This window comes from Leptonychotes weddellii, unplaced genomic scaffold (genome assembly GCF_054177405.1).
Source record: "Leptonychotes weddellii isolate Sample4059 unplaced genomic scaffold, ASM5417740v2 HiC_scaffold_3003, whole genome shotgun sequence".
Classification (NCBI taxonomy): domain Eukaryota; kingdom Metazoa; phylum Chordata; class Mammalia; order Carnivora; family Phocidae; genus Leptonychotes; species Leptonychotes weddellii.
In genome coordinates, this window is record NW_027896231.1 from 52 (window position 1) to 12956 (window position 12905).

At 34.7% G+C, this 12905-nt stretch overlaps 1 long non-coding RNA gene across 1 annotated transcript; it reads left to right on the plus strand.

Annotated features, from left to right (window-relative positions):
• The first annotated feature begins 1259 nt into the window (after window positions 1-1259).
• Window positions 1260-8258, plus strand: LOC145719088 (uncharacterized). Its single transcript, XR_014142177.1, has 2 exons — window positions 1260-7406; window positions 8063-8258. It is a non-coding gene; the product is annotated as an uncharacterized LOC145719088 (long non-coding RNA).
• Window positions 8259-12905: the final 4647 nt, after the last annotated feature.

A 12905-nucleotide genomic window follows, 5' to 3' on the forward strand; every position in this document is an offset into this window, starting at 1 on the left:
ATTTGTTACCCAAACAAAATAGTAAGTTTTAAAAAATAAATCATTTTTTAGAGTAATAGCTGCTTACTGTAGAAAATTTGCAAAAAGCAGAAAAGTTAAGGGAAAGTGCTCATCAGGCCAGAGATTCGTTGTATTTCAGTTATTTCCTTCATCTTTTCCTGTGGTATTCTTTTTTTTTTTTTTTAACATTGTTGTGATTATATTCTGTACAGTTTTATATCCCTGCTTTTTACTTGAATAAATTTCTTAATGTTATATACTATTTATGAGTAGTTTCATTGACTTCATAATCTTCCATTTGGTGAATGTTTGGAGGTTACTATTTTAAATGTTAATGAGGACCTGACTTGGGCTGCAAACTTTTAGAAAGGGGAGAAGTGGGACTCATCTGCATTGATGGGACTTGGCCACAAATGGGATATGAGAGATAAGGAAAAGAGAAGATTCAGATAGGATTAGCATAGATGGTTGACTAAGTGAATGAATCCAGAGATTTCAAGTCTGGAGTCTTAAGACAGTTTTGGTGGCTGAGAGGTAGCAGGAATAAAAGCTTAAAACAGTTTGTTTACCATAAATACAGATTGTTCTTCGCACTTACTTTTATCATGTGTATTTATATTGCAAACATCACTGAGAACTCATAACACTTCTTCCTAAATGAAAGTATGAAGAATTAATAATGCCATGTTAAAATATTGTTTTAAAATTCTGATTCACAGAGTGTCATTGAGGAAATACTGCAAGAACTAAATTTCTACTGATCCTCTCTTAGTGGCAGTCTGACATAGTTTTTATAAGTTTAATGACAGATTTCAAAATAACTTTCCAATCATGAACTAGGGATAAATAAAATACAAATTAATTGGATACTTTTTCAAACTGAGGAGTCATTTTTAAAAAAGATTTGCATTTATTAGAGTGATAATGTGCTTGAGAAATTTCACTTAATAGCATTAATTTATATCAGGGCAATAAGATTTAATGTTTTACCTTTTAGAGAAAAACAGTGCTTTTTTGAAGGAGTCTGTTAAGTGTCAGGGAAGGATTAATAACCAATTACTAACCAAGCAGAAAAGCCTAACAGCTGTCTTTTCCAGAAGGAAAAAATCTGAATATGAAACAATAGCTGGAAGTTTCTTGAATTCATCTTGAAAAGACTTGAAATCATGTTTTCGAGATTAATGCTGAAGAGAATTCAAGGAATTAGAGTGAATGGAAAGGAGAAAGTAAGTTTGTGGGAGGGTAAAGATGTGCTATAGACAGATTTATTTTCACAACATTTAAATTTTGATTGTTGTTACTAAGTTGGTAAACATTAAGAAGATAAGGAAGAAAATAGTTTGGTAATGACTTAATGCAAGTAGTATATCCTGCCAGTTACTTAGACCTTCAGGAAATACCTTATCTTAAGGGTTAACTTTATTTTATTGTATTTGGCAGAAGCCAAAAACAGGTTGTATAATATCTCAGGGGGTTTCAGGGCTTAGCAAGTTCTAGGTTTAGCGGTGAAATCTGACCGTTAACATTTGGCCAGTGTACTGGGCAGGCACCTACCCTATGTGCCAAAGGAAGGAATTTAGCTGTTAACAGGAAGTCTTCAGTTGGAGTACTAAAGGCAGAATGAATTCCTTTGTTTTTCATTTAAATAATTTGGTTCTATACAGTTTTAAGTAACAGACTTTTAAAACTTTTATTTTTAAAGACGACTAAAGAAGTCAGGTTACCAAAATCAAACTGAAAAGTGTCAGCCTTTACAAAAAAACACTGAAATAATGTTTACTCCAAGAAATGCATAAATATTTAGTGAACCCAGAATCATCTTTGAGAAGTGGTTAATAATATTTAGGGACACAACTTTATTTGTAATTATTTTGCAGAGGAGGAGAAAAGGTAGATCTCTTTAGATCTCTTTATCAACATCTTAATTGTAACTTGGGCTATGGCATTTAGCGTTCATTACCCTGAAGCTTGTGGACCTTCATTAGAGTTCCAGATTCCATTTTATTCTCTGTAGCCACTACAAAATTAGTAAACCAGAATTTTCAAACTTTGTCTGTAAGGGCAGGTTTCACAGGTATCTGCCGAGTTGTATGAGATTAAATTCTTTGGAGACATATCTAGTAAAGTCTTGATGGAGAGACAAAATAATACTTTTATCCTTGTGTTTGGGTAATAATGTATTTAGTTTATGAATGTATTACTTTATATACATGGAAGGTGTTTGCACAATTTAATCCCTTCAAATTGAAGTTATTCTGAGGATTATGAGTGCCACTCATTCTTTTCTGGGACTAATTGAAATAATAGAAAACTAAAATTTTTTCCTTGTATCTCCAGAAACAAGTTCTTATTTTTCCACTGATTGAATTCAAAATTGGTAGCTTGTTTTTTCTTTTATTATCAGCAGTCATACTTTTCTTTGAAGAATTACAGTTGATCTTTTGTTTGTTGATTACTTTGTTAGTAATAAATTTTTCATTTGTATACTATTCTCTGGCTTTGGAAATAACTTACTTGAACCTTTGTTTTCTCATCTGTAAATTGGTAGTGATTCTATTACCTATAGAGCTATTTTGAATATGAAATAATAAATTTGGAAAAGGGTCAGGGACAGAGGAGACACTCATAATTGTTAGTGTTCATGCCTTTTATAAGAGTGTTTTGTGCTCTTCTGTGCTTTTTCCAGATTTGACATGTTTGGCTATTGAAGTTTCAACTTCCTGGCTGAACTTAGAGCAGAGGTCTCATGTGTTAGAGCTTAACATAGCTTTTTTTTCCCCCTGTCTTCTGGACCTATTTTATTACTAGGAATGTTTTGTTTTAAATCTGATTTTTAGTCTTTTTGTATTGTACATTCTTCTCTCAATAGGTTTTATAAAATTATCCCAAATAGTTTGAAAAAAATTAGTGCACATGGCACTTTCAGAAAGTACAGGTGGAGTGTATCATGAAAAGGTTAGGAATCATGGTTTTAGATGGCACTGGTAAAGCTGATGAGCCTGTTTGGAACTTTGAGGACATCTTGGCCCCCTTATCAAATTGTTGAGGTTTAATTCAAAAAAAATATGAATTTTTACAGAGGGGTCTTTGTGTTTCCTCTAAATATGAATTTCACATTTTATCACAGTTTAAATCTGGTGTTTGGTACTTAATGTTGTTTAAATGTAGAGGTGTATGTGTTTCTAGATTTAGGCAAGTTCAGTATATGGAAATTTGGATTTTCCAAGCAGATGAACAAAATTGTCACAACTTTGATCTCTAAGCTTATACAGTTTTTATTACTTTATTATTATTTTTTACTATAAGAGTTTTTGTTTTTAAAAATGTTTGTATTTAGAAATCTGTTTATGTATTTCCAGGGGGACCTCTGTTGGGCCAAAAAGTTTTCATTTTTATGAATAACTCAGTATGAGTACAGTGAATTGACTCTAATTTTTTTAAATTGCTATCCTTGGTTATGGCCAGTAATACAACATTTTTAATGATGGAAGTATGAGAAAATATAAAGCCATTGCATGCTTTAAAATGTGATTTTAAAGTCATTTGCTATGTGCATGTCTTTAGTACATTGGCTTATTTCTTTTTTGTTTAAACATTTTTTCTTTAAGTACAGAAATTGCTTAAGCTACACTTATTAAATAAACCTTCAGTTGCAGTTTGACAGAAACCAAGGTCCATTTCACCAAAAGGCTTGTTAGCTTTGTTTTGTTCTGTAGTTCCCATATGTTTTAAAAATATATGCCTTTCTTCTCAAAGGATACTGTGACTGTGTTTATTTTCTTTCTTGCATTTCTCTTTTTGCCAAAATAGTTCATAGATGCTGTTGTATACATTCTGCTGCATCAGTTCCAGAGACACATAATGACTAATTTCTCTTTTTGATCCTAAAATTGATGGGATCAGATGTCAGTACAGTTCATTCATCATGAAGTTCTCCACCGGCCTTTTCCCTGTTGATTTGACAGCCATTAATGATCATTGGCTAGATCCGGTATTTCATTAGGTTTTGCAAATGGCGATACCCTAATTCTGTCATTTCTTCTCGGTTAGTTGGAATTCTATAATAACTGTCTCATCAATTATTTGGTTGCTATTCATATAAGAAAGGATAAATACTAAATCTTTCCCTTTATTTACTAGTTTTTAGAATAATGAATTGGCACCCTAGATACCTCCAAAGGTAAACTGAGTTTTTATTTTTAGTATCTGTGAACTCACGAATTTTTTATTAACTCCCAAGTTTTATTTGGATTTTGCCAGTTTTTTCATTAATGTCAGCTTTCTGTTCCAGGATCCAGTCAGAGTACCGCATTGCACGCAGTTGTCATTTCTCCTTAGTGTCCTTTGTCTGTGACAGTTGCCTCGTCTTTTCTTGTTTTTCATGACCTTGATAGTTTTGAGGAATACTTGCTAGATATTTTGTGAACTGTCCTTCAGTTTAGATTTTGTCTCATGTCTTTCTCATGATTAGATAGGGCTTTTGGTTTTTGGAAGGAATAAGCACAGAGGTGAAGTATCCTCATCATGTCAAATATAGGGAGATACTTGTATATGTATATGACATTATTGGTGATATTAACGATCATACTTGGTTAAGATTTGCCAGGTTTCTCCGTTGTAACGAACACTGCATGTTTGTTCTTCCAGTTTTTGTCTTCATCTTTCTTTCTTTCCTGAGCACAGCTTTTATCTCTGTTGCCTTACCATCTTTTGGATTCTTGCTTTTCTTTGTGGTCTTTTAGAGAATTGATTGCTTCCTTTTTTCTCTTAATTAATGGGAGAATTTAGTTGCATTTTTTTTCTGCTTTGGGACATTTTTCCGAATGTTCTTTTTAATAAATTTGTACCTTTTTTTTTTTTGCAAAACTAATTTTTCTTATAGATTGATGTTGTGCTATTCTTATTATACATATTAAGCAAATTGAGTTTTCCTTTACCAGTTATTTGAAATCACCTCCTATATTGCTGGAGAGGGTGGAGGATTGTGGAGGGACAAGGAGAAATTACCAGGGTAGTGTTTTGGGCTAACTAGTTTTTCGCAGTGCTCTGTTCTTATCTCCACTTCTTTACTGTTCTTGCTCTGACATGCTTTTGGCAGTTCTCACATGTATATTGAATTAATTGAAGTTTTTATCAAGATGGTTGTACATCAACAAGGAAAAACTCATGCAGAGCTCAATCTGTGTCATTAATCTATGGAAATAAACTAAATCTTGGAGTTTGGGGTGATTAGTTATACACAATTACTATTCTTATGTGAGAATAAAACGATGCAGCCAGGGTATTCTTCCCTCCCCCCCCCATAACAAACAGTAAACTTAAGGTTTTTTTTTTTAAGGTACAGAGTTCTGTGAATTTTGATATAGATAGATAGATAGATAGATAACAAACAGTAAACTTAGGGTTTTTTTTTAAGGTACAGAGTTCTGTGAATTTTGATATAGATAGATAGATAACAAACAGTAAAGTTAGGGTTTTTTTTTAAGGTACAGAGTTCTGTGAATTTTGATATAGATCGATCAATCGATCGATCGATCTATGTAATGCCAACACAATCAGTTTATAGAACATTTCAGTCACCCCTAAAAATTACCTCATTGCTATCCCTTTGTGTAGTTAGTGTTCTTTGGTCTGTGACAGTTGCTTGGTCTTTTCACCCCACCCCTAATTCCTGGCAACCACAATTTTCTGTCCTAGTAGTTTTGCCTTTGCAATAATTTCATATGAATGGAATCATACAATGTACAGACATTTGAGGCTGGCTCCTTTCACTCTCTGTAATGCCTCTGAGATTTATCCATGTTGTTGCATGTATCAATAATTAGTTCCTTTTTACTGTAGATTCTGCTGTATGATTGTACTGGTTTACTCATTCTCTTGAAGGACATGTGGGTTGTTTCCATTTTCAACACTATAAACATCCCCATACAGGTTTTTGTGTGAAGAAGCATTTTCATTTGTTTAGGTTAAATATTTGGGAATAGAATTGCTGCATCATATGGAAAACATATTTAACTTGATAAGACCTTGCTGAAGTGTTTTCCAGAGTGGCTGAAGTATTTTGCATTTCCACCAGCAGTGTATGAGAGTTTCAGTTGCTTCACATGCTCATCACAACTTATGTTGTCAGATTTTTTTTCCTTTTTTTTGGCCATTCTCAAAGATGTGTATTGTCCTTTCATTGTGGTTTTAATTTGTAGGGTTTTTTTAAATTAGCACTGTCCGTGATGGTTAATATGATTTGAGCATTTTTTATCTGCTCATTTACCATCTATATATCTTCTTTGAAGTGCCTGTTCAAATCTTTTGCCCATTTAAAATATTTTCCTAGTGTTTTGAGAGTTCTTTATGAATTCTAGATTAAAATCCTTTGTCTAGGGCGCCTGGGTGGCTCAGATGGTTAAGCATCTGCCTTCGGCTCAGGTCATGATCCTGGAGTCCCGGGATCGAGTCCCACATCGGGCTCCCTGCTCAGCAGGGAGTCTGCTTCTCCCTCTGACCCTCCTCCCTCTCCTGCTCTCTGTCTCTCATTCTCTCTCAAATAAATAAAATCTTTAAAAAAAAAAAATCCTTTGTCTAATTTGTGACTTGTAAATATTTTCTCCCAGTCTGTAGCTTGATTTTCTTTCTATTAACAATGTCTTTCATAGAGCAAACATTTTTAATTATGATAAAGTCCAATTTACCAATATTTTTGTTTCATGGATTACACTTTCAGCATCATGATTAAGAACTCTATCTAATGAAAGGTCACAAAAATTTATCCTCCTTTTTCTTTTAAAAGATTTATAGTTTTTATGTTTTACATTTAGATATATGATCCATCTTAAGTTCATTTTTATAAAAGAAGGTAGAAGGTATAGATTGTGATTAATTTTCTTGCATATGGATTCCAGTTGTTCCAACGTCATTTGTTGAAAACTACCCTTTCTCAATCAAATTGCCTTTTTACCTTTGTCAAAAATCAATTGATTGTGTATGTGTAGGTATATTTTGGATTCTTTGTTCCATTGATCTGTCTGTCCTTTTGCCAATATCATACTGTCTTGATTACTCTATAGTAAGTCTTAAAAATCACATAGTATGAGGGGCACCTGGCTGGCTCAGTTGGTAGACCATGTGACTCTTGATCTTGGGGTCATGAGTTCATGCCCCACGTTTGGCATAGAGATTACTTAAGAAAAAAAGAAATCAGGTAGCATGAATCCTCCAACTTTATTCTTATTTTTAAAAATGTTTTTGGCTTCTCTAGTTCTTTTGCCTTTCCATATACATTTTAGAGCCCTGTTTCTGTCTGTATCTACAAAATCCTGCTGGAATTTTGATTGGAATTATCTTAAACTTAAAGGTCATTTCAGGAAGAGTTGTCATCTTAACTATGTTGAGTCTTCCAATCCATTAACATGGTAGGTTGTCTTCCAATTCTTTCAGCAGTGTTTTGTAGTTTTCAGTGTACAGATTCTGCACATAATTTGTTGTCTGTATTTTGTTTTACTTATATGTAAGTATTTGATTTTTTTGGAGCTATAATAAGTGGTATAATTTGTTTCCAGTTGTTGTTAATATACAGATACTTAATTGATTTTTGTATGTTGACCTTACATGTTGCTACTTTGATAAATTTATTTAATGGTTCTAGGGCACAGCTAGATTATATTTAAGAAATTATAAACTGGAGACAGTTTTACAAGTTTATTTTTGCTGTTTTAGGTGAAATGTCAAATCTTAAATCTTAAATGTGGTGAAATTTTATTTTCTTCACTTTTCTTTTAAGCAGTATACATATTTAGTAGCTTTGCTAATAGTTAAATGTTTGTATAGCCTGGTGATAGATGCATCAACCAAAACTAATTCTGAAGAGGGAGTCTTGTTCCTCCTTCTTTTTGTAATTAAATTTTAGTAATACTGGCTAGTTTTATGAAAATTCTTATAATTATAAAATTATGAATTTTAACAGAAGAGTATAATTAGGATAGTTAATTTTGTGACTGTTTCTCCGGATGTCATATTTTTTAGCTTTGAATAATTGTTCTATTCCTTCTTTTTCTCTCTTCCTCCTCAGGTATTGGGAGAGTTGCTGCTACATCTTTAGGAAATTTAACTAACCATGGTTCTGAAGATTTACCTCTTCCTCCTGGCTGGTCTGTGGACTGGACAATGAGAGGGAGAAAATACTATATAGATCACAACACAAATACAACTCATTGGAGCCATCCTCTTGAGCGAGAAGGACTTCCTCCAGGATGGGAGCGAGTTGAGTCATCAGAATTTGGAACCTATTATGTAGATCACACAAATAAGAAGGCTCAATATAGGCATCCCTGTGCTCCTAGGTATAGTATCAATTTTATTTTCAACTTTTAGTTTTGAGATTGTCTAATGTTAGATTTTGAGCTCATATTTTCATCAAAGAGAAAGGCATCCTGAAGTTTGATATTTGAAAGCTTATGACATTTTTCTTTGGATTTATGTTTAGTAGTGATTTTAATAATTAAAAAAAAACTGTGGGGCACCTGGGGGGCTCAGTCATTAAGCGTCTGCCTTCGGCTCAGGTCATGATCCCAGGGTCCTGGGATCGAGCCCCGCATCGGGCTCCGTGCTCAGCAGGAAGCCTGCTTCCCTCTCCCACTCCCCCTGCTTGTGTTCCCTCTCTCGCTGTGTCTCTCTCTGTCAAATAAATAAAATCTTTAAAAAAAAAAAAATTAAAAAAAACTTTGTAAAACAACCTCAAAAAACAATCAGTATTCATATGATCAGATTCTGCTTTAATATACCAAAATGTTTTTATTGTAGATACCCAGAAATTGAAATAATTAAAACATCTCTCTTTCCATTTAAAATTCTATAAATAATACAGACCTCCCTCCTAATATGTCATAATATACTTTTGAATTATAGCATCTTGCTGTTTTATTCAGTTTCTGACTATGTTCTGTTTCTTACTGTGAAAGAGAAAATTGGAACTGTACAAAACATCCCAGATCTGTTTAATAAATGTAGCCAGTGATCCTTTGGGCTTATCAGTAGGTCTCATGTGACCAAACTTTTAGCCCTGTGAATATTGTAGCCAGTTGTCATATGTAGCTATTGAGCACTTGAAAGGTGATTAATCCAAATTGCGGTGTGCTGTATATAAATGTAAAATTCACACACACTGTATTTCAAAGTACATTTAAAAAAAACTAGTACTAGCTTAGTCATGAAATAGCAAATAAATTCCTGTTAACTACCTCTGAGCCATAAAATTTAAAATGGGTAGAGTATCATCAGCACGTTGATAGGTGTTCCTTGTATCATCTAGCATAATACAATCTTTGGTTATAGCAGAGTTCTGCATTTTTTAGAACCATTAAAATTGTTATGAAAATATACTTTAATATTATACCCTAGAAAACTAAGCTTTATCATTATTTTATCATTTTACATATTTGGATTTATTAATTCAGTTTGGAAAAGTTTCTTTTCCCAGCGATTCCATTTAGTGGCCTTCAGTCAGTGTTTATTGAACAACTGAAATTGTCATCACTTCAAAAGAACCAAACCAACTGCTCTGCCTGTGTTGGGCTCTGGTCCCTTTGCCTACTCTCTAAACCATTTCAGGCAAGCTGCTGGCCTCCCTAGCCTCCATTTTCAGGCCCCCTCCTACCTGATCACGATTCCCACCAAGGGCAGGGATGAGTGGAACTCCCAGCACCCAACACACAGACAGGCGCATAGTGGGAATGCAGCCAGATGTTTGTTGACTAAGAATGATGGAAAATGCAAAAAGGAAAAAAAAGAACCAAACATGATGACAGATTGCTATCACCAGGTGGCAGAAGACTCTGTGGTCCACACAACCAGATTTGAGAGTATATTGAGCTGACTTTTCTGTTTATCATCAGTAACCTTACATTATTATAGAATTGTTATAGTTTACAAGGCATTTTCACAATTTGCTTCTCTTAGCAGCTCTGTAGACATTAAACCAGAGAGAACAAACACCTTTCTTAAGCTCACATCCATAGTATTAATAACTATTTTTGATTGTCTCTATTATGCTAATCTTTATACAGAACACTTGACTTACTAGCTCATTTATTTACTGTTGAGAACAATCATCTTTGGTATGAATTTATTCCAATTTTACAAATAAGAAGGCTGAAGCTTAGAGAAGTAAAGCAGTTTTGCCCACATTCATATAACTCATGAGGTGGCCAAACTAAGGTTAACTCTCAGGCATATGAGACTTCAAAGCCTCAGTTCTTTCCCACCCCCCAATTGTGCTATCAAAGGATATTTCACTTTGTACCTACTTATGAAAGAAGAGATAAATATAAAATTGCAGTGCCATTTGGACTTTGATCTTTAAATTGTTAATCACAGTCTAACAATTATCTTAATCCTAGGTTAGTATTGCAGTGACCTTTTCTGATGTACACATAAATATTGATGTGTGGAGCAGGCTCTTCCAGTTTTGTCTCCTATTCTGGAATAGATCACTTTGGCCTCCCAAATTTCAGTCTTTAGGCTTCAAGTGGTTCAGTGCTTTTTCCTTAGCATTTTCCCATATAACAACTGCCTCTCCACCTTGCTGTTCTCTCTGTCCCACCAGTTAGGCCATTAGAACTAATTAAAAAGCATGGTCTGTTTTTTCTTTTTGTTTTAAATCTCTGTGATTTAAAATGGTTCTAATCAACTCTAACTCCCATATGTTCTCATAATTTGGTAAAAGCAGAATGGTTATTGTGGAAATTCAAGCGCAGTTCTCATTCCCACTAGACTGCATATTCCAAATCCTCTTTTCAGCCTAACGGAGGAAGAAAGTATCCATTCTCATTTTGAGAGAAACTATCAGCCTTTCCAATATAAATTTACAGCTAATTACTAGTTATTACTGAAAATTACTACTTTTAGTTTTAAGCCTTGGTATAAAGGTTGTAATTTAGCTCCAAATTTTTTATAGCTTCCTTTCGGGTTCCTTGAAAAGAATAAATACCAGACAGAAGAAATCTCTTAAAAATATGTAAGGATTTTGGGCACCTGTGTGGCTCAATTGGTTAAGTGTCTGACTTCGGCTCAGGTCATGATCTCCGGGTCCTGGGATTGAACCCCACTTTGGGCTCCGTGCTCAGCAGGGAGTCTGCTTATCCTTCTCCCTCTGCCCCTCCTCCCACTTGTTCTCTCTCTCTCTCAAATAAATAAAAATCCTTAAAAAATTATATGTAAAGATTTAGCTTAGGTTTATATCCATCACTAATGACTACTAATTTCCAAGAGAAGGTGGATTTTACTTTACCTTATGGTGTGGTAAGGAAAAAAAAAAAAGTCAGACTTCTGTTTTTTTAGGTGGTAGAAGGAATTCAGTTTGGGCAAGAGGCACATTGAAAAACATTTAAATATTATTTGTTCTTTACAATTTCTTATTTAGATTTAGAGCCTTTATCCTGATGAATGTTGATTCTTTTTTCTTAGCGTACCTCGGTATGACCAACCCCCTCCTGTCACATATCAGCCACAGCAAACCGAAAGAAATCAGTCCCTTCTGGTACCTGCAAATCCATATCATACTGCAGAAATTCCTGACTGGCTTCAGGTGTATGCTCGAGCCCCTGTGAAGTAAGTGAATTTATAGCATAGTTTTGTTGAGGGGTGAGTGGAGCTGGAATGGAGTCTCTGGGCTGCTTAACCCACACAGCGCTATGTTTTTTCTCTTAATAATATTGGGCTTCTAAATAATATTTTACTTGAGGAAGGGCTATCACAGCTTATAAAGTTTAAAAATCATTGACTAGAAATGTAAGTTCTGCCAACATTTATTGATTCTTCACTTTCTTTGTATGCAGACCTGTGTTATACTAGGGATACAATAAGAAGCTTATGTTCTCCTAGGGGAGATTAACTTGTAAATAAGTGGTACATACCGTGTGATAAAAGTAAGGACCCAGGGAAGTCCTAGGTACAAGGATGAAGAAGCAGCAGGACAGAGGGGTGTTGAGGAAATAATACAGGTAATGGTTGCAAGTTCTGGGATGAGATGATTTGAGTTCACGGATACTTTTTAGCTGTGTAACCCCATGCAGAGTGCTTAACTTAGTTTTGTCTTCTGTAAATTGGGGATAGGAATAGTGCCTACTCTTACGATTAAGAATTCAATAAAATAGTGCATCTAAAGTATTTTTAATCACAGTACCTTGTACATTAAGAGAGCTTAGTAAAGATGATGATGATGATTATTGGAGGCAGAGGTATAAAATAGTGGTCAAGATCCCTCAGGAAGAAACTGAGTCTCATTTCTGGTTCCATCATCTACATACTGAATGACCTTGAGCAAGTCACTGAACTTAGATCTAAGTTTTTTTCCCTCTACTGAGCTATGGGGGTAAGTGATCATGCATTTTAAAGGACATGGCACAGTGGCTGCCTTGCATAAGCACTTAATATAGCTTCTTATTATTTGAGTGGAGCAAGGAAAGCTGCTGAAGAAGAAAATACGTGGGCTAGTTTTTAAAGATGCCTGTGAATTTGCCAGGCTCGTTGAGGATATTTATTGGGTGCCACAGTAGGCACTATTCTTGAAATAGAATCGTGAATAAATGAAATCTGTCTCAAAGAGCTTCTGTCTTCTGGAAAAACAGAAGTAGATATTCAGATCAATAACCCAACATGATAAGGATTAGTAACACTGGTATATTAAAAGTGCCATGATTTCCGAAAAGGGAGTTTTTTTTTTTTTTTAAAGATTTTATTTATTTATTTGAGAGAGAGAATGAGATAGAGAGAGAGAGCATGAGACAGGGGAGGGTCAGAGGGAGAAGCAGACTCCCTGCCGAGCAGGGAGCCCGATGCGGGACTCGATCCTGGGGCTCCAGGATCATGACCTGAGCCGAAGGCAGTCGCTTAACCAACTGAGCCACCCAGGCGCC